Here is a 24,434-nt window from a genome sequence, read left to right as displayed (position 1 = left end):
CCGGGCGGGGCGGGGCGGCTCGCTGGCCCCGAGGAAGCCGGCAGGGAGCAGCCTCTGGGGTGGGCGGCTAGGCAGGCGCTCCCTCCCCGCCCCCCTTGCGAGCGCGGCCAGGGCCACATGCCGCCGAGCCTTGCGGAGCGGGCGCACGAACGGATGGATGGGTGGCTGGCCGGCCGGCCGAACGGACGCAGGAGAGGCTGCCTGGGCAGCCATGGCAGAGGCGCGGGGCGGAGTAGCCACCCTTGGCGGCTGCAGCGGGGCGTGCGCGCGTGGGAAAGCCACTTTCGGCGGACTGGTGGCGAAGCGCTCCATCCCGGGGCGCACTTGGCCTCGCGGCAGGATGCTTGGCGATGAACCGCAGGGACAAGGGGGGAGGCCGTGACATGTCGGGTGGGGGGAGGGGGGCGTGGGGGCTTGAAGGCAGCGGGGCTGGGCTTCTGCCGGCCAGGCTCGCGCCGGTCTCTTCTGCAAACACACCCACCGCCTGCCTGCCCGCCGGTTCTCCCAGTGCCGGATGGGAACTTCCCGGGAACTTGGGCTGCCTTTGACGTTGTCCTTTGCGACCTAGGCGCCTGATCTGTTGCTGCAGTGTGTGTGTGTAGCTTTGGAGGGGAGGGGGCTTTCTATAGACTTTCCAAGAAGGAACGCTGCTGGGGCTCGGTCTCCCTCTCTGCCGGATTCCTTTGGCGTATCCGCGCGGTGACAGTACTGCAGCCGGGCGGATGATGAATGGCTTGGGATGGGGATTTGTATTTCCCTCTTCCGTTGAGGGGAGGGAGGGAGGCGAGCATGTATATTTCAACTCCGCACGCACCAGTAACCAGCAATGCAGGACGTCCACGTCTCCCCTTGCCTCATGGAGACAGGAATGCAGACTTTGCCCTGGCCGGAGCGTCTGCATGCTGATGGGCACAGGAGCTTTCATCGGCAGTTTCTAGGAAAACTCCTAAGGAATAACAATTATTTCTGGCTTGGGCGGCTGCAGCTAGGGAAAGCAGTCAATATGCAGAGGTCCAGATCCGAGCGTTGTCTGGGAAGGGGAGGGGGGGAACCAGTTGTGGGAGAGTTTGGCTGGTGTGAGAAAGAGAATTCATAGCCTGGAAACCCCTGACATCTTGCTTCCTTAATCATCATTGGTATCATCTGTCAAAAAGGGTCTGCTGTGGAAAATGGTGTACAGAGAGAGACAAATAGGGGTTATCCGGATCCATGTATCTCTTTCTAGCATGGCTCCAGAACACACCCACCTAAAGGAATCTCCTTCACTGAGCCCCTCCCCCTGGCTCCTATACAGCAAAGTGTGTTAGTGGTTGGATAGAACACAACTGCATTGGGACTATTTGGGGAGGGGGAGAGCAGGGGCTGCACTCCGTTCTGCCTATAGGGCTGGGGGTTGTGATGCATGTGCGTTCTCCTTCTTTGGACTTAGCCAGAGGTGGGTGGGACAACCCACTGGGAATGCAATGCCTTTTGCCCTCAGTCTCCCCCATCATGAATTCTACAAAGCTACCTTTTCATCATTGTGGCATCGCTTTGGATATGACAAAGCATTAAACCAACCATAGAGCCAGGAGAGAGCTGGTGCATAAATGGGCACCCGCAGCGCCGATCAGTAAATGTACAAAGCAGGAGCATCACCACGTTTTTACTAAACTGTAGCAACCATAATCGTAAGATTTGCAGCCTCTGCGCTAACCATGCTGAAGCCCCAGGGTGGTGTGATGCACAGTGGTTCCCCCCCCCCCGACACACACACACGCACACACGGCTGTAGAAGCACATGTGCCTGTGTCTGTTGAGGTGCTTAAAGTAACCGTGGTCAGAGAGCAGCCATGAGAGCCTCTTGAAACAGGTTACCAGAAATAGGCGTGTCAAACTTGTAGGAAGGGGGAGGGAGGAAGCTCTGCACGTACCAAAACCTGCAGACTTTCGGCATGTTAAGTCACATCTGATATATCCCTTGCTGCACATATCACTGATCTAATGAGCAGGGAGAAAAGGCATATGATGAAGATGTAACGAGGAGGTAATAATTTCAACGCATGGTGAGTGTGTGTAAAGCGGGTAAAGTGTGTAAAGAAATGGTCTGTCTTGATCAAAGCGGGTAGCGAGTTGAGGGTTAACTAAGAAATACCCTTCATCATGGCTTACTCTAATTTCCTTCATTTTTCCACGTTAAGCAGTCTTAACAGGCAAAAAGAAAACTGCTGCCTTTGCAGCACTTGTTAATTTTGCTTGATTTAGTATGTTTGCTGTTGGATGAAAATCAATTTTTCTTTTTCCTCCACAATAAAAGCAGCGGCTTTTTTCCTCCCCCTCTTCCCCTTAGATATTTACTTAAATCTCTTTCTGGGACAAAGTAAATAATTAGGGACACCTGCAGCAGTGATTGAGTTCTAATTCTCTTTTCAAGCCATGTGGCATTGGCATTATTAGGAACTACCTTATTGTCAAGAAACACACTGCGTGGGCTTCAGCTAGGTGGAGGCAGGGCTCTGCAGCTCACCAGTAATTTTAGCTTAATTCTTTAATAGCAGCTTAGTTGATTTTTATCTTAGCTTTGCTGAGCAACCTTTCTGTCATGAATTTAGGGTAACAGCGAAGTGCAAACTACTGTGGTGATTGAATAGATCTCAGGAGAACCCCCCCCCTCTCAAGGTGAAAGATAAAATATTAGGGGATATATCTGGGTGCATTTCATTTTTTGCTCTCTGTTAGGATTAATTCAGGTGTGCATGACATCCCCCCTTTCTTTTTTTTTTCATCTTGCTTTTTAATCAGCAGTGTAGTGATATTTGTTTCCTGCTTTTCAGTTGCCAGATGCATCTGCAAACTAGGCTTGTTTTATAAACTTCCAAAAAGATTTTGCAAAATGGAAATCTGTTATGGTGCTACCCAAATCCATTGTTCCAAGGATTGCCAGACCTCCCACATCTTTTTGTGTGGCTGGTTGTCTGGTTGCATTCCACCAGAAAACTGTTCTTGTGGATGTTCCAGATCTTGGTTTTCAAATGTTGCCCTACTGAATCGTCTTCTGTCAGGAAGAAGCATGTGTGCTTGGTCAGCCCCAGGACTCTATCTAGCTCAGCTTTTTTGACCATGACCAGCTGTAACACCTCAAGGACAAAAGTTGGAAACATTCCAAGTGCTGAGGATTTCTAGAAGACAGCTGTTGTAACTCCTGGAACTGTAACACAGAATGCCTAGGAATCAGAAATATTTCAGTGCACCTGAAAATTAGATTTTGTCTTCCAGGCATTTGAAATATTGTGGAAGTGGTTATGATGGCGACATTGTTGATTATTATCTGCTAATTAAGGGCTGTTTAAAATTTGTTGTCCAGGCCTGGGGGAATAATTATAATATATCAGAAAATACAGCATTATAATGTATGATGATATCTTTTGAATGACCAAATCACTTCATGTGCTTTAAAAAAAGCAACACCTTAAGAGTCCAATATATTCTAGTTTATTCTGAATTCACACTTCTCAGGGAATAAGCCCCACTGAATGCTGTGGGACTTAATTTCTGAGCAAATGAGCTTAAATGAATGAGAAAAATTAAAATGGAAGAAGCAAAACTAAATATACTTGGGGTACGATTAGGATCCATAGTGGAAAGATGTTTAGAAGCAAAGGCTTATGGAAAATAGGAGACTGCTATTCCTGCTTTGCTTCCCAGAACCATCTGTTTGTGCAAACGGATCTGCCAGCCTTGCACGCCATTCTCCCTTTGATAAAAAGACATGGAGACCCTGTGGGAAAACAGATTCTCTAGCCTCACTGGATTGAACATACAAACTGCACATGCTTACCTCTTGCATTCTTTACAAAGGTAGGCAGAGGCAAATGAATACTTCTCCATTCCTCCTTGTGCTGCTGTCAACCCCCTACATCTTTTTGCAATACATAAGAGTATCCTGCTGGTCAGTCTGTAGAAAATGGACAACTGGACATGCACTATGGGCTGGAAGTTCCTTACTGTGCTGTCTTGGAGACCCAATCAAGCCATTCATTCTCAGCCTTCCACCTATAATGTAAGAGTAATAATACTGTCTAGCTGTACAGAGTTGTTGTAAGGAATCCATCAATGTAGAGTATTTGGGGGAAGCATCATCTAAATGCTAAGTATTATTTTAATTTTCTGTGTGAAAGGGTACAGCTACTATTATCCTGCTTGCTGACAAGGAAGTAGGTATAAATAAGCTTGGCATCAGAAGCAAGATGGTCAGGCTCTTTATACTGGTAAACCACTAGATAATTGGATCACAGTTGCAAGAGGATTCATACTCTGCTTTGCAGCAGTGGTGGCAGATCTGGGAATTTGTTCACCTCCTTCTTGTATGTGCACCATCTTCATTATATTTAGAGACTTTCAGATATAGTCACATATACCAGGAGGCTACCAAGCTCACTATCTGCCATCCTCCCAATATCACATGCTCACCATGTTGTGTAAACTTGGGCAACATGTGTATTTGTCATCCACATACTTCTTTAGTGTGCATGAACAGACCACTACACTTTTTCAAAGTGTGCATCCACACAAACCAAGGCCATATGTGCCTGGTAAATACACCTATTGCCTAGCTAAACCACTGGGAGAAGTCATTGAGAGATTTGGGCTGAGATTCCACTAATGTGCAAATGACACGCAGCTGCCAGCCAGTTTGGTGTAGTGGTTAGGAGTGCTGACTTCAAATCTGGTGAGCAGGGTTTGATTCTCCACTCTTCAGATGCAACCAGCTGGGTGACCTTGGGCTCCTCACAGCACTGATAAAGCTGTTCTGACCGAGCAGTGATATCAGGGCTCTCTCAGCTTCACCCACCCCACAGGGTGTCTGTTGTGGAGAGAGGAAAGGGAAGGCGACTATAAGCCGCTGAGATGACACTCCTTTCTTCCTCTTCCTCTTCCTCCTCCGGGCAAATAACACTCAGGGAGGATGTGGAAACTGTGAGTAGGAGACAGTTTTTGAATGGATGAAGGCTAACAAATTGAAACTTAATCCCGGAAAAATGGAGGTCCTACTTGTGGGGGGAAGGCCAGATCTGGGAAATGGGTTATCTCCTTTTCTAGGTGAGGTTTTATGCCTCTTAAAGGAGCAGGTTCTAAGTTTGGGGATGCTGCTGGCTGCTACAGATGGTAGCAGTGGCCAGCTGCAGCTGTTCTGGGTAGAAAAGATCTTGCCAGTCTCATGCATGTTCTAGTAACATCTAGATCACATTAGTACAATGGGGCTGTCCTTGAAGACTGCCTAGGAGCTATAGTTAGTAAGGAATGCTGCAGCCAGAGTGTTCACTGGAGTGGTTCACAGGGACTATAACACTTCAGTTCCATCTACACTGACTTCCAGTTTCCTTCCAGGCTGAATTAAAGATGTTAATATTGACATTTAAAACCCTGTCCAACTTGGGACCAGTGTAACTTAAGCACCCTCCTCTCCCATATGAATCTACTCATTCATACTGATCATTGTTGGAGGCCCTGCTTCGGTTGCTCCTGCCATCTGAAGTTAGATGGGTGGCAGCCCAATAAAGGGCCTTCTCCATCATGAAGGAGATTCATCCCTCATCTCCCTCTCCCTCTCCCTCTCCCCCCCCCCAGTGTCTGTTGCCAGCAGGTGAAGAATTTTGATTCATCTTGCATGCCCCCTATAATGGTTATTGCCTCCCTTCTACTGTTGTTTGTTAATGTGTTTTGTTTGGTTGGTTTATATGCCTCCCTCCCAAGCAAGCTGGCTCAGGGAGGTGCACAACAATCACAATAAATAGCAATACAGTTAATGACATTTTAAAAACCACTTAAAAACAACATCTGCATCTAACTATATCAATTTTGACTATAACTTCTAGCACATTCCCCATGACAGTAGACCTTCCAGTTTGCGGTGTTTTTGTACTTGTGTGTGTGTGGGGGGGGGGGCATTAGATGTCATAGAGTCACTAACCCCAACTGAAAGCTTGAAGGAAGAGCACCATCTTGCAGGCCCTGTGGAACTGAGCTAGCTTCATTAGGGCCCAGATCTCTTCTGGGAGCTCATTCCACCAATGGAGGGCAAAGACAGAAAAAATGTCCTGGCTCTCATTGAAGCCAGGTGAATTTCTTTGAGGCCAGGGACCATCGACTGGTTGGTATTCACAGAGCGGAATGCTCTCTGGGGGCATAGGCAGAGAGGCAGCCCCTCAGGTACACCAGGCCCAGACCACAGATGGCCTTAAAGTATCAATACCTTAAACCTGATCCAGAATTCAACTGGGAGCTAGTGCAGCGGACAAAGCACAGTCCAGATAATTTTAACTGTGTTGGTAAAACAAACCATTTACAATGTTTTTTTTTAATGTTCACTGCATTGTAGATCCCTGATTGACTGGAAAGACAGCATAAAACTTATAAATGCATACATACATAAAAATTAGAACAGAGTTTGAGTCCAGCGGCACTTTTAAAACCAACAAAGTTTTATTCTAGGTCTAAACATGAAGTGTGCATGAAAGCTTGTACCTTGAATAAAACTTCATTCTTCTGCTTCCAACCAACATTGGTTACCCAAGTGCATAAAAATTGACATCCCATGGCAAATGTGCCTCTCTGGAGGACGACAGATAGCATTCTCCTGTTACACATGATTATTGGGTTCCCAACATGCATGACTGTAAAGACTGGAATGGACTATTGTGTCTGGATTTACTATGATCTGGAAGTCTGGATCCAGTTTCTGGATCTATCAACAGCCCTTGTTTAGTATAAGACTAGGGTTACAGCTTATGGAGGACAGCAAAGGACAGTATTTCTTCCCCCTTCCAGTGTTATTCTTCTCCTGCTTGCTATCTTATGCAATGCACCATTTTACCCTACAACTGTATCATAAACTTTACATCATAAGTATGTGTGCCCAGTGGTACACTGTTCTTTTTACACTCCAAATAATTCCATATTATAAATAAGCTTAGTGCATTAGAGGATTATCTAAAAAGTTCATCGAGCAGAGTCAATGAAATTAACTGAAACAATTTAAGAGCAATCAACATTAGCAGCAATTAAGACAATTCAGCAGTGTGGCTGTTTGAATACAGAGGACAACAAGTGAAGAACAAATCACAAGACGCTACATAATCAGCAAAATGCCTGGGCATTTCCCTAAACACTGTACTTGGAGTAAGCCGTACTGAATAAACCCAAGAATGGTTCTGAATAGAACGGACATTTCCTTAATGCTGACATTTCTTCCACTTATGGTTGAAGATGTTTGTTTTTACTTTATAGAATCTCTCTCCTTCTTCACTCTTAGTCCTGGTATAAACGCTTGTGTTCTGGCAAGTGTTGATTGTTGCAAATATTAATTTGCATTGCTTAGTGTAAAGGATATTAAAAAAAACAACCCTTTGGAGATTTCTTACTTCATAAATAATTGTAAGCTTCGTAAAGAAAGTTGTGTAAGTTAGTAGTTCAAAATGAGGACCACAGACCCAGACAAGTTAGATAGTTCACATTCTTTCAGACAGGCTGGAATCAAAAGTCTAGGGCCAGCTGAGAGATGGAAAGCTTATTTCGTAATGTAAAAGTTCATAATGCCATGGGCCAAAACGTTTAAGTGAAACTAACGCAGACTTGTTGAGGTGGATTCTTGAGGTGGCAGCTCAATGTGCCAAAATACATGTGGAAAATATTATAAACAAAGAAATATGTCAAGTGATTATGGCAATATTCCTCTAATGCCAACATCTAGACCAGGGGTAGTCAACCTGTGGTCCTCCGGATGTTCATGGACTACAATTCCCATGATCCCCTGCCAGCAAACGCTGGCAGGGGCTCATAGAAATTGTAGTCCATGAACATCTGGAGGACCACAGGTTGACTACCCCTGATCCAGACTACAACTTCATCCCTTCATTTTCAACTTGGTTGACATTGTTCTGATCCATTGTCATTAAGGCAATGGTGCTGCAGAAACAGTACTGCCCATCAGAAAAACTTCTGTCTACAAACTCTTTAAGGGAAGATTCCTGAGCTCTGAATTTAGTTTACCCTTTTTGACATTGTAAATACTGTAGGAAGAATGAATGGAGAGAAAATGTTGTCATTTCTATTTTTTCCATGATAAAGTGATTTTCAGTAAGTACATTTTCCATAAACTGCAAAAATGGAACTGGTTGTTGCCAGATGTAGCAATGACTACTAGACTGTAGGACTTGAAAAACAAAAAGAATTGCCTACATTCATGGGTACATCTTCTCTATGCAGATTAAGAATGGAACCTCCATGATCTGATGCTCTGAATACCAGAAGCCAGAAATTAATAGTGGTGAAGTTTAGGAACGAGCATGAATTGGAAAATTCCAGTTCAGTTACAGGTGATCCCAAACTGGACTTCCAGATACAAACCAAAAGCCCTAAAACACTGTGTCTGGTTCAGACCCCCATGTTGCGTTTCCTTGCTTTGAAGCAGGAGGGAAGTGAAATGGATTGGTGAAATGCCAGGCAGCTTGGAAGGGGGGGGGGACAGTATTTAGACGTAACAGCCATTTAAACCTAACAGCTGATGGGCGGACTACCCTGCTCAGCTGTTAGGTTTAAATGGCCTGAATCCCTGAACTAAACTGAACCCAAGTCCAGGAGATATTTGAGGAAATCACCTTCCATTAATATCAGTCGGAGGGCACAAACTGGGCCAAATTCTTTATTTGTCTGTGTGTTTGTTTATTTATTTATGGATTTTTACTTCCCGCCACTCCCAAGAACTGGCTTGTGGCAGATTACAATAATAGTCCATCAACACTAAAACCCCAGTAAAACCCCACCGAAAATATTGGTTACAGGACATAAAAATACAAACATAGAAGATAAAACATGGCGGTGTAACTCATCTACCCATCCCCCTAATATAACAACCCACAGGGGAGTTGAGAGAGAGCCATAACTAATGCCATAGATGGTCACTAGGCAAAGCTGCTTCTTAGTGTGTGTGTGTGGGGGGGCTAACTGATCTTCTCTCTGTCCCAGCCTCAACCATAAATCTGGCAAAAGGGCTCCATCTTGCAGGCCCCGTGGAATGCTGAAAGTTCCCACATGACAAATTTTGGCTCATTAACCAGTTTGGGATCAGCCCCAGTTGAAAGGATCCTGTGGGCACATAGCCACATTTGAAGGCAAGATGCTAAGCTAGATAACCTTTGATCCCATCCAGTAAAACAATTCTTAAGTTCTCCTGTCTTCTGACTCCTGTATTCAAGCAACACAAGGATCGTATGGATTCATTTAGTGACAGTTTCATTTGCTTTGTTGTCTGGAGACCCATTGTACTTTCCAACAGACAGAATTTCAGCTCTTCTTATCCTCACCTTCACCTGTGTGGAATTTTACCAGTTTAAATGGAAAACATCTTTTATTCTAAAAAATGTCCTCATCTTTCTCTCAGTTGATACATTTTCCCACTGAGCTGTGAAGGCAAGTCAGAAAGAATGAGAGCAAATTCCCATTTTTAGGTGGCGTTTTGTGGAGATAGGGAGTAGGTGAACAGATCCCATGTCAGTATTATGTGGCTTCCCAGGATATAGGAAGCAAAATAAATACAAGTATAGCTGTATATAATGATGTACAAATTGGACTTCCTCCTACATAGGACTTTCAGTGTAGGGAACTTTTGTTTGTATTTATGAGCCTTGGCCTGAATAGGCCAATCTAGTCCTGTCTCATCAGATTTCAGAAGCTAATCAGGGTTGATCCTGGACAGGATATCAGGGTCACTGTGCAAAGGCAGGAAGTAGCAAACCAGCTCTGAAATGACTTGCTTCAAAACCCTACAAAGTTGCCGTGACTTGACAGCAAAATTAAAAAAAATTATTATGAACAACATTGCTGGAACCCAAGGTGGATTTTCTGTTCTGTGTTAATGAGAAATACAGGGTTAAGTACACAACATACAAATGCATGTAACAGAACCTTTTTTGTTGTTTGTTTTGATGAAAAACAGCCTTGGGAGTTTTGAGTAGAGGTGCATAAACTTCTACCTACCACTCAGAATCTGCTCAGAAGTACATACCAAAGAGCTCCAATTTCCCCGTGGATAGTTTTCAGATGTCTATTTTAAAGTCTTGTTTTATTAAAACTTGGTCAGTTTAGAGGAATCGGATTTTGAATATTTGTGAAAAACACTGCTCTTTAAAAATTTACCTTTTTTTTTTTTTTTTTGCAGTGTGGAGTGTGGCTAATACTCCCAAGAAGGCCATGTGTATAATGTTAAGTACAAACTTTGTATAGAGGTTAATAAAGCATGGTGGCTCACTGGACTACAATGGGTCCATTCTAGAATAGCCTCTGCAGGAAGCTTGTCTTGTCTTGGTGGCAGTCCCATCCCTTCTTCCTAATTACCGCCACTATTCATTATTTTTAATGCTGGTTGTAACAATATGTTTTTGGATGTCATGGCAACAGGGAGGAGGGCATGATATATTGCATGAATTCTTTCTAAGGATCAGACCTGGTGGTAGAGCACATGCTTTGGATTAATTATTTAATTCATTTATTGATTAATTACATTTATATACCGCCCTGCATTGATTTGCCATGATAGTGAGCGAAGATCATAAAAAGGTTCAACCCCTTGTGCCTTAAAGGCATAAATCTAATAAAGAACCAGAATAATTACTGTCTATGATCAAGTACCTAGATATGTCATCTACTTCATTCAAAGTAAGAAAACATGAGTCCTCATAGTTTACAACTCCAGATCCACTCTAATTAAGTACTACTTAAGAAGTCATTTTCCTGGCTTGAAATATAGTCAAAGCCATGTAAATTCTATGAATGGAATTTGGCAAACATGCATAAAAGTGGCATTCAGCTCCCTGAGAATTCCACACTATTTGGAGGAAGGGAAGCAAGTTTGTACCCTAATGACTATAAAGATAGGCTTGAAAGCATATGAATAATATGTGGGTGAAATCCTAGACCAGATGGGTGACAGAATAAGAATTCCAGTGATACAGGAATAATGGCTGGCAGTGTGCAAAGGTATTTGCCCCTCCTAGTGACTGCAGAATATATTAGGTGTAGTAAGCCAAAACAAAACTGCTTCATAATTTGTGTAATCTATGCAAGTTCAGTTTCTCTTGGCACAGAATTTAAACTACTTTTGCTGATTGTGAATAGTACCTTGGACCTAGATTTTTGCAAGGCAAGGCAAGTAATGTTATTCTGGAATACCAACATTGGAATAGCAACATTAGAAGAAGAAAAAGAGTTGGTTCTTATATGCCGCTTTTTTCAACCCGAAAGAGTCTCAAAGTGGCTTACATTCGCCTTCCCTTTCCTATCCCCACAACAGACACCCTGTGAGGTAGGTGAGGCTGAGAGAGCCCTGATATTACGGCTCGGTCAGAACAGCGTTCTCAGTGCCCTGGCGAGCCCAAGGTCACCCAGCTGACTGCATGTGGGGAAGTGTAGAATTGAACCCAGTTTGCCAGATTAGAAGTTTGCACCCCTAACCACTACACCAAGCTGATACAGATCTATGGCAGACAGAATTCTAAGAAATGAAGATGATAGTAGAATAAGGTAACCAGATTTTAACATTGGTAAAGCGGGACACCATTGACCTGGGGGGGGGGGGTTGATTTGGTCTTTATGGAGCAACAAAAAGTTTCATAGAACTCATAGAACGCAAAAATAGTATTGTAATATATATTTTTTAATTTCAACATAAGTACAATTTGCCAGATACCCCCAGATGTCCCTCCAAAAGTGGGACAATCTGGTCACCTTATAGTAGAAATGTTGGAAAAAATTGTAAACCCGCCCCCTGAATTCTGTGTCAAAGACATTGAGCTTCTGCACTCGCATACATGAATAGCGTGAGTTTGTTTAATAGTAATTGGATGTGGTGATAAACTTGATTCAAAAGAAGCACAATGAAACCACTGGTGGGGGGAAGCGAGGGTAATCTCAACATTAGACATTTTCTGGAAACACACAGGATATTTTCTAATGTTTGTGGAAACAGTTAATGCCTACAGCAAGTGCCAACTTCTTCATGCTAAATCCACAAATCTTTGATGATGTTTGAAGAAAGAGAACAATGAAGAAAGGAGCAGGAAAAGAGCTGCTTTTGGAGACCAGACTGAGAAGACGTGCCACAGCAGTTTTCTGCTATTATACCCGAGGGCAAAATGATGGCCATCTTTCAACCTGGTAGGAGTAAAATCATTATAATGTGCCCTGACCAAAGATTTTACCATTGGAAATTCATTTCTGAGAAATCCCACTGAAATTATTTGGCATTTAATAAGTCTAATAATAAAATACCCATATGTTCTCTGTCACAGTCAATCTGGCTGAAACTCCAACGATATGTTGTAGATTATACTAAAAATGCACAGATTTAGATAGCGACTCTGAAATTCTGTTGGCTCATTTTATTTTGAATGGTTGCTGGGAAGGGCATTAGACATGGTGGTTTGAAGAGGTAGAATGAAAAACAGAAAAGATCAGCTATGGCTTGAGAATTGTTTCAACATTTTAAAACATCTCCTTCAGGAAGATAAGATAACCGAGCAATGTTCTTCATTGGCTTTGCTTTCTGTGAGGTCTGGTGCCTTTGCCTATATTTGGAAAAAGCTTGATGGATTATTTTTCTCTGTTCTTGGTTGGCTTTGGTGCCTTCAAAATCAATTTGATGTGAAGACTGCAAGATTCAGGAGATTTGTCAATGCTGGACCAACAATAGGATGGCTGCTGGACCAACAATAGGATGAAAGATGAAGAAGGGTGGGGGAGAGATACTTTGTGGAAGAATGAAAGGGACCAGTGCCAACTTCTTTCACCCTATTGAGGCACATATAAATGTTGGGAAAGCCAAAAAAGCAATCTTAAACAGGTGTGCTCCAAATCCCATTCAGATCTCTTCAGTTAGGTTTACTCTCAGGTACGTGTTCTCAGGATTACACTGTATGTCACTTTGCATAGCGTTCATGATGACAGCAGTTTTAATGATCTCTCATTTTAATGACTTGATTCCTTTTTTTTTAAGGTTGACAGATTTATTATTTTATTTGCAAGCCACCTCAAGCAAAACTCTGAAGAAGCAACAGTATAGTGCCCAGAATAAATAAACAGTATACTCTGGCACACAGCATGCAATGGTTGTTTGTTTTGGGGGGGAACTTTTCTTTGTAGAAGTAAGTTATCCTAATATTCAGTTCTGCATTCTAACAATAGATTAATTTGATATTTGGGGTGAGAGCGAATCCAGTTTGGAATGCGTATAACTTGCACAGCTATCTTTTAGCAATCATGGCAGAACAGGGCATGAAAGAGGAACAAACAGCATTGCCTTTTCTAGAGTTATTCTGTTCCCCTGGTGCCCCCCCTCACACACACACACACACACACACACACACGGAGGTTATAACTTCAGGTATGCACTAGGAGTATAGGATACTGTAATATAAACTATACATTACAGTTTTTTATTATTTAAAGTGGTTTTATTAAGTAACTAGTAGAAAAGCCCATTTATAAAAATGGGCTTTTCCAGGGCCAGGGAGAAGGGTGGGTGGGCAGCGCTTTGAGAAGGGTGCAGCCGCTGCTGGGCACAGAGGCCGCCACCGCAGCAGCCAAGGTGGCGGCAGCAAAAGAGCAGGGCAGCCACGTGGACTCTGCTCATAGAGGGCCAGCCCCATCTCCTGGCAAGGTACCTCTGCCGGCAGCGGGAAGAAGGACGTGTCCGCTGCCGGGTGCACAGGCTGCGGCTGCCTCTGTGGCCAAGGTGGGCACGTCAGCAGCGGTGAAAGAGCAGGGCTGGCGTGTGGATGTGGCGGCCCTGCTGGCTTTCGGCCAGGCACCTCCCCGGGCAAGGTCCTTTACTTGGCGGAGAGAAAGAAGCAAGGCCGCCGTGTCCTCGCCGTGTCCTCCCACGGCCGTGCTGTGCGCGGCTCCCTATTGACCACTTGGCCCTGGAGTGCCACTCAGAGGGTTTTTATCACAGACTCGGCCCGCCCCTTTCTCCTCCCCATTAGCCCTTACTCCTTTATTTATACCGCTCCACAGGAGTGGTTTAAAGATTAAATATTTATTTTTATAACCCACCCTTCCAATACAGCTCAGGGCAGGTCACAACATCATTAAAACAATCAATTGTCAACTGATGATGTTTCTCCCAAGAACCCCTGAAGCTGTCCTGCCACCGTACATTGAATCACCTTACCCAGGAACACTAAATGCCCAATTTTGTCGATGGCTTCAGAAAGTCGGCAGTGCTAATCTTCCAGCAGATCATAGGGGGGTTTGGATTCTGTAGAGTATTCCAGAATCCATATCCATACGTCTCCTTGGGCAAGCATAAATCTGCTCTCCACCTATACAGGGAGGGGATGGCATAAATCTGAGCCTTCATGGCAAAGTGGTCCAACCATAGCATCTTAGTTGATTGGACTGGGCCAACAATTATCTCCATTTAAATGATCAACTTGAGAGTATGGCCTGCTTGATGTGTAGGGCCAGCAACCATTGGGTGAGTCTTAGTGTTGCTGTGACTGACACTAGTTCTGAACTCTGCAAAGAGTTGGTCTTCTTTGTGTGGACATCGAAGTCCCCCAGAATTAATAATCTGGGGAACTGCATAGGATACCCAGTGACCCACTGTTGGAAGTTTGTCAGGACACTGGCCAATGTGTTAGGTGGTATATCAGGCAGATGCCAAACTCTCCACTGTGTCCCACACACTCCATTCCTGGGATTGTTGGGATGAGGAATGCCCAAAAGGTAAAAGATTATCAGGCTTGTATTGCCACTCCCTCCCTAACCTCTTGTCCAGTATTGGTGGAGGACTGAAAACCTGTGTGGGGCATGTTGTCCTGGGGTGACTGTTTTGCCCCTTCCCCACCAGGTTTCTATCAAGCAAACCAGGTCCATATCTTGCCATGTGAAGAAATCATACAAAGCTGCAGCCTTATTATTTATGGACCTGGCACTGTACAGCACCAATGTTGGAGAGAGAGCATTCTTCCTTGCTCAACCACCATCATTTCTCAGGATGGGATGGAGGCTAGAAGGGGTGCAAGCATTACCATGCCTCCAACCCCTTCATTTTAAACACCTCCTCCCACTGCCATATTTCCTCATCCCCCGATCACTGGGATCCCTAGCCCTTTGCTCACCTTACCACTGTCCCTCAGCCTTTTCTGCTCCTCCCCCAATCTCCACCCATCACCACAGTCTCAATTCCCATATCCTCTTCCCTACCGAATTTAAATACAAATCAGTATAGTAACAAAACTATATCTATAAATCTTTGACATAGGTTGCATTTGCCTGATCTCACAATAAATGGAAACTCTCAGGTTATTATGCTAGTTAGGTAACCTTACAAAAATTTCATACTGGGTTGGGATTGGTAATTTTAAAAACCCCTTTTCTTCTAGGGGGACTAGCAGCAAGTTCCTTAGTCAATTGACAGCTCAACCTCTGGCAATTAGTTCTATGTAGAGTGGAAATTCCACCCTCAGTAAGATGGTATTTATAAGTCCACTAGAACGAGGATTGTAAATCAGCAGACCTAAGTGTCCTCTGATGAAGGAGGACACTTCAAGTGTCCAAGAGGCACCTTGTCCCTCAAAGCTGTTAAAGGTTTCTGCCCAGGATGGAATGCCTCCAAGCCAGTGCAACTCACATGGTAAAGGCCTTAATCTGGCTCCCGTCGGAGCCTCCAACCTATCTAGGTGGATCACTGCCAAGCAGCTCAGTCTGTATTGCAAACAGGCCCAAAGCAGAACTCAAGCTGGCAAAGTGGAACCCCCAGCCACACACTGGAGATGAGAATATAAACTCCCAACTCATAAGGCAGCAGCCGGATCCCCAAGTGCCTGCTGGGATCTGGCTGCCACCTTGCAGGTTGGAAGTTAATACCCTGATCTTCGAGGGGCAGCTCGGGTGGACTACAGAATTTAAGAATATGGATTTTTTTGTTAGACTCGCGGCTCCTGATTGGGCCCTCCGAGTTTTTATCCCAGACAGGGCCCGCCCTAACTCCTCCCAAACAGCCCTTACCCTTTTATTTATTCCGCTCCGCAGGAGCGGTTTAAATATTATAAAATATTGACAGACTTTTTAAATGGAATAGAAATAACATAGGGTATTTTATGCCTCCTGAGATGCAGATGATATTGTCAGTTTTTGCTAAAAGGACAAGGTCATCAAAGTGGCTTTGAACCCTCAAACAAATATGAAGAAAACGAATAGGTTTTTGTGGGTCTGTTGGTGTTTTTGGTATACTGGTTATCATTAGGATGGCTGTTCAAACCTCTGTTTCCTCTGCCTGAATGAGGGGGCCTTCAGACATGGTGAGTGAATGCAGTTGGCACAATGGATCCTGACTTTGTTGCAAGTGGATTGTGCATAGCCTAAGCCAGTGGTCCCCAACCTTTTAATCACCAGGGACCACTCAACGCTTGACAATTTTACTGAGGCCCGGTGGGGGAGGGTGTAGTTTACTCCTCTACTCTCAACCACTGCCCTAACGCTCTCTGATCGCTATGGTAATGTTTAAACATCCCTTCAAAATAAGATACAGACACGCCACAACAATAAACATAAGGAACATTTTATTTTCATGGAAATTTTAACTCATGACAATGACAAATCAATGGGAACCCTGAGCAATGGGAACCCTGAGCTTGGTCCGCAGCCCACAGGTTGGGGATCGCTAGCCTAAGCTGTACAACAGGATCCTCCAAACCTGTGAAAAAAATGACTGGGTAGTGAAAGTTGTCTGTGCCTCTTCATGATGCTCAGGGCTGCTTTAAGAAGATGCAAAAAATGTCCATAATTTAGGCGGAGAGACTTGTGGTTCCCAAATTTATAGTCAAGTATATATCAAGTATCTAAGTTTTGGTCATCTTGAAAATTAACCAAAACAATTATTTTTCATTCTCTACCACTTGACTTTCCTCCCAAGCACTGGCATTTGGTGATGGGCTAAAATTCAACTGTGTGAGATTTCAGCCTCAGTTTTAGTCTTTTGAACCCAGCTGCTCAGATGATTTTTGGTGACCCTTTGAAGTCCTAGTGAAAGTGATGTGGTTGTTGAAGAATTGCAGTGTACACATATTGAGCAGGAAGCAACCTCCACAGAACAATCCAGCAGCACATATCAGGCCTATGGAAACCACCACATATCTGGTTGTATAGGATACATAAGAGGAGGACTTGGAAAACAGTTGTGAGCATCAGATATTTAACCATCTGTCTTGAAGGGCAGCAGACACTGTCAGAGCCAAATTTGTATGCAGCTCGTTGACTAGCTGCTTGAGATTTTTTCCATCATCATTAAAACATTATCTGCCCTTGTATTTCCCATTATATTCTTTAATATGGATGAATAGTACATTCTTAACAATGTGCCAAATTGATGCAGTACAGGTAATGTGTGGCAAAATGATTAATGTTCCATGCCTTTGGAATTTCCTTTCTTACAGGGCAGTCCTAAACAGCCCAATAAACTGTACCAAGTTTCAGAACTTGGTCTGCAGTAGAATAGCTAAATTCAAGTAATACCTTGGTAATCAAGGGTATGAGCTCCCTTTGTCAGATACCTCAAAATTCTTGTTAGTGTCTACAGTGCTACTGGACAAATCTATTTATTTGGAATTTGCCTGTCAGGAGGTAGTCCTAGCTAGCAAAATCACAATCCCTGGCTTCTTTTACAACTGTTATACGACTTTGGCAGATGCTATTTTTCAGAATCAAGTAAATCCCATTGCACCTAGACACATTCACTCAAGCTACTTAAAACACTCTTCACTCTACTTTCTGTTGTTGGTGCATATGTATATGGAACATAAAAAGTTGGCTTGAAATTTATTTGTATCAGGTTTGTTTCTGTCAGGTTTTTGGTTTGCAGGAAGTTTGATTCACAGTTGCAAACTAACTTTCCTGTGCTTTAGGGCAGTGGTCCCCAACCTTTTTATCACCGGGGACCACTCAACGCCTTTTACTGAGGCCCGGTGGGGGGGGTAGTTTACTCCTCTACTCTCAACCATTGCCCTAACGCTCTCTGATCGCTATGGTAATGTTTAAACATCCCTTCAAAATAAGATACAGACATGCCACAACAATGAACATAAGGAACATTTTATTTTCATGGAAATTTTAACTCATGACAATGACAAATCAATGGGAACCCTGAGCTTGTTTCTCTGCAACGAGATAGTCCCATCTGGGAGTGATGGGAGACAATGACACCCGAAGTGTGTTGTAAAGGGCCGGGGGGGATGAAGTAAAGGGCCGGGGGGGGGGGGAGAGAAGGCGTCCTTCGGGGCCCACCTCCAATTAGTCAAAGGACCACATGTGGTCCGCAGCCCACTGGTTGGGGATCGCTACTTTAGGGCACATGCTGTTTTGTGTCCTTTGACACCTTAGAGGCCATCAAGCTGTTAATGGTATGTCAGGGATTCCCAACCAGGGGTCCGTAACTTTCCCCCTCCTGTCTTAATGGGCTTGGCCTTGCTTCCCCCTTTTCTCCCCCATTTCCTCAGCATTGTATGCTCCCCAGCCTTGGCAGTGTGACATTTGTTAGGTGGTGAAACTGCTGAGGGAGGAAGCTGGGACACTGGCCTAGTCAAGGCAGTGCTGGCAGGAGGCTTCCCCCCATTTTTCTACCTTGGCCTTCCCATCTCCAGCTCCTGCCATGCCCACCTTCACATGGAGGGCTTGGTGGTTAGGCCATGGTGTAAAAATCAGGTGGGGGGAGTTGATTGTGGCATGATATGGAGGGGGGACCCTAGCTGCCTTCTCAGCTCCTTCTCTTCTTTCTGGCCTACATGAGGTATAGTAGTAGTAAAGGTGGGGGGAGGGAGCAAAAGGAAGGTGAAGGGGGCGGATAGTGTTGACACTTCTGGTGACATGTCACTTTTAGGGGGTGGGGGTGGGGTGTGCCTACAGACATCATTTCCAGGGGTCTTTGAGGTCTAGAAGATTATTTCAGAGGCTCCTCCATTGTCAAAAGGTTGAAAAAGGCTGGTATAAGCGTTCAAGAGTCAAAACTCTCTTTGCCAAATATGTATCTGATTAAGGGAGCTTTGACTTCTGCAAGTTCATACCCTCAAAATCTTGTTGGCTTCTGCTGGAGACAGCTAACCTCTGAAAATATTTTCAAGTGATTTGGTTCCGTCTTGGGCTTATATCTGAGTAGTGCTGATAGAATCCATTGCAAGTTACTTAGACTACAATTTAGAGGCCAAGGTTTAGCCAGTCATGAGTTTGTGGACTGTTATGCTTTGGTAATTTTGAATTCAGTATTGAGATGCTTTTCTACCTGTGAATGTTCTGTTGTCCTACCTGTTGAGTTTGTGGAAGCAGCTAGTGTATACAGTCCAAAAATCTGTGACAGAGACCGGTTGCTGTTGTATGCAGTCAAGGTAATGGTTACAGAATCCATTATGCTGAATAAATTAACTTTCCTGTTTTTTAAGGGTAAGATCCTAAGAGTTATGGATACAGAGCTAGGCTAATAGACATTTGTGTGGGGAAACCCAGATGTTACAGCAGTCAGCACTGGTGCTTCAGTGTCTAGCAAAAATCCTTTGTTCTCTGCCCAAGCTTGGTATAGTGGTTAAGAGTGGTGGCCTCTAATCTGAAGAACTGGGTTTGATTCCCCACTTCTCCACATGCAGCCAACCAGGTAACCTTGGGCCAGTCACAGTTCTCTCAGAGCTCTCAGCCCCACCTACCTCACAGGGGAGAGGAAGGATAGGCAATTGTAAGTCACTTTGAGACTCTTTCAGATAGTGAAAAGCAGGATGCAAAAAACTGCGATTCTTTATCTCCCTCTAGTTTACTAGCAGAAGCCGGTATGAATGCAAAGGAAGCACATTTGTTTAATCTGTATAACAGATACAAGACACAGAATTCAGCTTTCTCAAGAAGACAGTTTGGATTTCCTTGAAGCAGAACATTGATCGTTTAGGGCAAAGCACCCTGGGCACGGTGCATATTGAGGCCCATTCCGCACAAGGACCAAAGTTGCCAATTGGTTCCTGAAAGCAGAAACACTATTTTTAAAAGTGCAATCTCGGCATTACGCATACCTGCCTTTGTAGTGGAATCCAGTAGTGTTTCAATCATTTCCCACAGGTTTCCGGTCTCGTAAAAATCGCTAGAAAGGAAGCAATTTTTTCTGTGCTTTGTCCCGCTCCTGGCCGTCAATCAAACGAACAGCCAATGGGCGGCTGTTATCATGCTCCTGAAAAGCCCCTTTCTCTTTAAGAACAGGGTTTTTTAAAAAAAAGAAAAAGAAAAACACATGTTGCAACGAATATGCCTTGATTCCTAGCTGGTGTGTGAGCTGGTGAGTCATCGTTACCATGCTCCCCCTAGTGAAAAAAAATCCCCCCCTCTGCACGGGCACGAATTTCGGCCAAAAATAAAGGGAACTTGCAAACGGGTCTGTGTTGTGCTTCGGGACTTAGGGGAGCTTTAAAGCACTTCTGTGGAGGGACTGTAGCCGGAGAAGCCTCGCTGGGTGAATGAAGGCTTGCTGGTTCATTGCTTTCTGCTCGCTCCGAGGAAAAGAAAATGGTGATCGCTTCACCGGCAGTTCGGAGGAGAGAGCCAGGGGGAGGGACTTGGTTGGAACCACAACAATGGGAACGCACAGGTCTTTTTCGCTAGTGTTGCAGATTGTTTGCAAGAGTGTATTGCTTTTCGGAGGGTGAATCCGCTTTTCTGGATTTCCCTTTAAGCGCTACAACAAATGGCTTTTTGCGGGACTGTTTCAGGAGTGTGGCAGATTGTGTGTGACGTCATGCAGAACTGCAAATTAGTAGCGTTTACAATTTGTAAGCCTTTTGCAACATTGAAGTCATGCGGAATGGACCTGAGTCTCCCAGAGTTTTCCAAGATGGGATGAAAATGATACCTTCTCCCACTCTCACTGCCCTTCTGCTGTTGACTCATGGCTACGTGTAATTTCAACAGAGAACCTTCTCTGCAATAATGACAGCTGTCCATCTTTTCCTTTGCATTGACTTTAGTCTGAACTTTTAAAAACACAGCGTGAGCTGAAGCTGGACACCTTCATATAACCAGAGATCCTTTCCTCTTTGCTGTGTTGGTTCAAGTATAACACTTTCTTGTGTACATCCCATCATCTAGTATCAACAAGACAGCTCTGGCAGCACAATCCTGTTTGTGGTTTCTGTCTATTGAAATTTGGTTTTAAAATAATTCCTACATGAAAACAGCTCATGGGAATAAGGCCACAAACTGAAGTTCAGGTGATTTATTAATCTGCTCCAGTGCTGCTGTGCAGCCAAAGGTACCTGTGCCAAATCCTTTTAAGGCAGTGGAGCCAGTCCAGACTCTGATGAGACTTCGCTCTTCTTTATGACCTTATGCAGTGACCCGAAGAGTAATAATTCCTTTTGAACCATCTGCTTCCTGTTCTTGCCAGAGGGAGTTCACAGAATACCTCCTTGCTTTTTCAAAAAGTTTTGAATAATAATGCAAGGATAACTGAACAGGCCTGTGTGCTGAGTAATCTGAAGGGAGGAGTCACAATATTGCAATGCTCTCTTAATACCTAAAGGTTGTCACAGATATTGATGCTCCCAGCTGTAGGATTGAGATGCTTGATGGATGTTTACTCATATAATGTTTTCCCTTCACAGTCCCTAAAATCCAAAGCAAAATGATTTCTTCTTATTCAGAGTGGATTCCATGTCAAACTCCCAAACCAAAGGAAATAGGGTTGCCAATCTCCCGGTGGTAGAGTATTACAACTGGTCCTGGATTACAACTGGAAAACCAAATTCCTCTGCTGTTCCCAAATTGTATGGCGGGACATATGTTCAAACTTACATTGCCAATAGTGCATACATGTCACAATGTTAGATTAGAGCCCCATTTCCCATGGCAGTTGTCCCATGTTCTGGGAAAATGGGTGGTATATTTAGGAATACTTTCATCATTGCTATGAGGTCAAAATAAAACTAAGTTAATTTTAAAACATAGCACAACTTGTCCATGATGATTATATCAAAGTTGTGAAGATACTGGGGTTCTGTGTGAAGACAAAGCAAAACTCCTTGCAAGTAGAACATTTAGAGAGAAACGTTCAAACCACCCTTTCTCGTACAAACCTAAAGTTAAAGGGAACTATTAAGACAAAGAAGCTATCATTTTTTAATAGTCAGCCAAACAGAGTTCTGAAGAACTCAAAAGCTTGTTCAGTGTTTCATGCCATATCTGTTTCCTCTCTCCAGCAGGGGCATAGACTGCTGAATTGTCCAGGGTGGAGGACAGGGCTGAATCTGGTCCTGACCCATACCAAATAATCTATATTAAATTATTTTCATATGAATTTAAATTATTTTCATATGAAATTCTTTATATTTCTAAAAAAAACATTTCCCATCAACAATTAATCACGTGGACTTAAAAATATTTTTTTTCACTCTTAATCTGATTTTCAGTCAAAGAAAAAAGGCTCTGTAAGAGAAGAGGAAAGATGTCATGAAATCCTTCAATGAGACAATTTGAGTAAATATTCCATTCATGTATGAATGGAAATATTTCTTCCCCTCTCTGTTTTCTTCACAGTTTAGGTGGAAAGTGTGTGACTGACCCAAAGTCACATAGTGTGCTTCATAGTTAAGTGGAGATTTGAGCTCTTGTCTTCCCAATCTTAGATCAACACTTAACAACTATTCCACTCATATAGTGGATAGTATGAAGCATCAAATACATCTCAGATACCCTGAAAATACAGGAGGATTTGTTTGGTTGGAATAGGGACCAGGACAGCAAAATCACCTCACTTTCTACATTCGGAGAACCAACTTTATCTTCTCCTCACGTGTACACAGACCAAATAAATATGTAAATAAGTCAGTAAATAAATAAATAAATGCTAAAGAGAGAACTATCCCCTTTTCTTCCATTTCTTTTCCCCCTAAAGCTGGATACCAAATCAGGATACCAAATCACATAAAATTCTAGTACATGGTCTGTTTTGATGATCCACAGGTTACGAATAGGGATCCCAAGGGGAAAAAAAATCAGGTAAGGTTGTGGAAGGGTGCTCCTGTGTGGCAGATAAATGTCTTAAAATCTTAGAAGAAAGAAAAGTGGAGTTGGCAGCCTCTGTGCAAGTGAAGAGGATGAGACTACACAGTGTTGGTTGGCACAGCAACAATGGTCACAGGACAAAAGCCAGCACAAAAGAATTTGAAAGAAATAAGATCCACGAATTCAGAATGAGAATCTATGAATTCCTAGCTCTGACTGAGTTAAGGGAAGGAGGGCTTCGCAGAGAGGTGAAAAAATCCAGACAGGAAGGAGGAAAGTAATGTGGAGGCTTTCTCTGATGGGAAATCTCAGAGGCTGACAGCCTAGAGAGGGCATTGTCCCCAAAAGAAATCCCAGGGAGACTTGAGCCTCATTCTGCCCCCCATAGTTCAATCAATCAAATTTTATTACAGCAATTGCCAGCCATAACAAAAACTATAAAGCAGTAAACTTAGAATAAAAATTAATGGTTAATAAAACAGGTAAAACTATACAGAAGCTATACTTAGTTGTGTGATCTTAATTAAAATTGCACAGTACTTTGCAATCTGGAAAGTCATGGGAGTCTTATCTCCCATAAAGAGCTTTTAAATTGTCCTTCCCATAGTTTATGGCTCTGCTCTCCAGGTGTACAAGGACTAGCTAACATTAAACTGTAGCAGGAAGCAACATTCACACATGCTCAGAGATAATTCTGGTAATTATTATTTGTATATTATTGTTGTAAGTTTTGGGAGTGGTGGTGCAGGACGAGGGTTCCCAGCCTCTCGGTAGGGCAAAGATATCACGAATTGCAGCTGATCTCCAGACAACAGAGATGAATTCTGCTAGAGAAAATGGTTGCTCTGGAGGGTGAACTTTATGACATTATCCTTCAGTATGGTCCCTCCCTAGGCTCCCCTTCCAAAACCTCCCGAAATTTCTTGACCCAGAAGTGGCAAACCTGTGTGAGGTATAGAGTAGTTTTCTTGCTCCCTCAGTCAATGGAAATTGTGAATGTGACACTCTACAGTCTGAGGAGCAATCACCACCGAATTACAATGCTGAGCCTTCTCTTCAGAAGTCAGTAGAAAACTGGAACTGTTCCCCAATTAGAGGAAACCATCTAGCTAAGAATATTCCAATGAGGATCATTTTCCTTATTACCAAAATGACATTCAAACTGACTGCCTGAAGCAGCATCGCTAAGCTGAGGGATTTAGTTCTTCTCCACAAACGACTTTCATTGTGTAGAATATATAATATGAAAGCAATAGAAGTCTCTACAAATTGTGTGGAAAAGAAGTATTTTCCTGGAGCAAGCTACACAGTGATAAAACTGTCAAGATTTTATCTGTCAAAACACTTAAATGTTCATTGTGGAATTATGTTCT

At 43.5% G+C, this 24,434-nt stretch overlaps 1 protein-coding gene across 7 annotated transcripts in view; it reads left to right on the top strand.

Annotated features, from left to right (window-relative positions):
- SLC8A1 (solute carrier family 8 member A1) overlaps positions 1-24,434 on the top strand; it is a 348,714-nt gene that overhangs the window by 37,847 nt on the left and 286,433 nt on the right. The gene's annotated exons all lie outside the window — the stretch shown is intronic.

This window comes from Paroedura picta, chromosome 1 (genome assembly GCF_049243985.1).
Source record: "Paroedura picta isolate Pp20150507F chromosome 1, Ppicta_v3.0, whole genome shotgun sequence".
In the NCBI taxonomy this organism is placed as follows: Eukaryota; Metazoa; Chordata; class Lepidosauria; order Squamata; family Gekkonidae; genus Paroedura; species Paroedura picta.
Note: the sequence above shows the minus strand (reverse complement) of the source record. Positions and strands in the feature narration are given on the sequence as shown.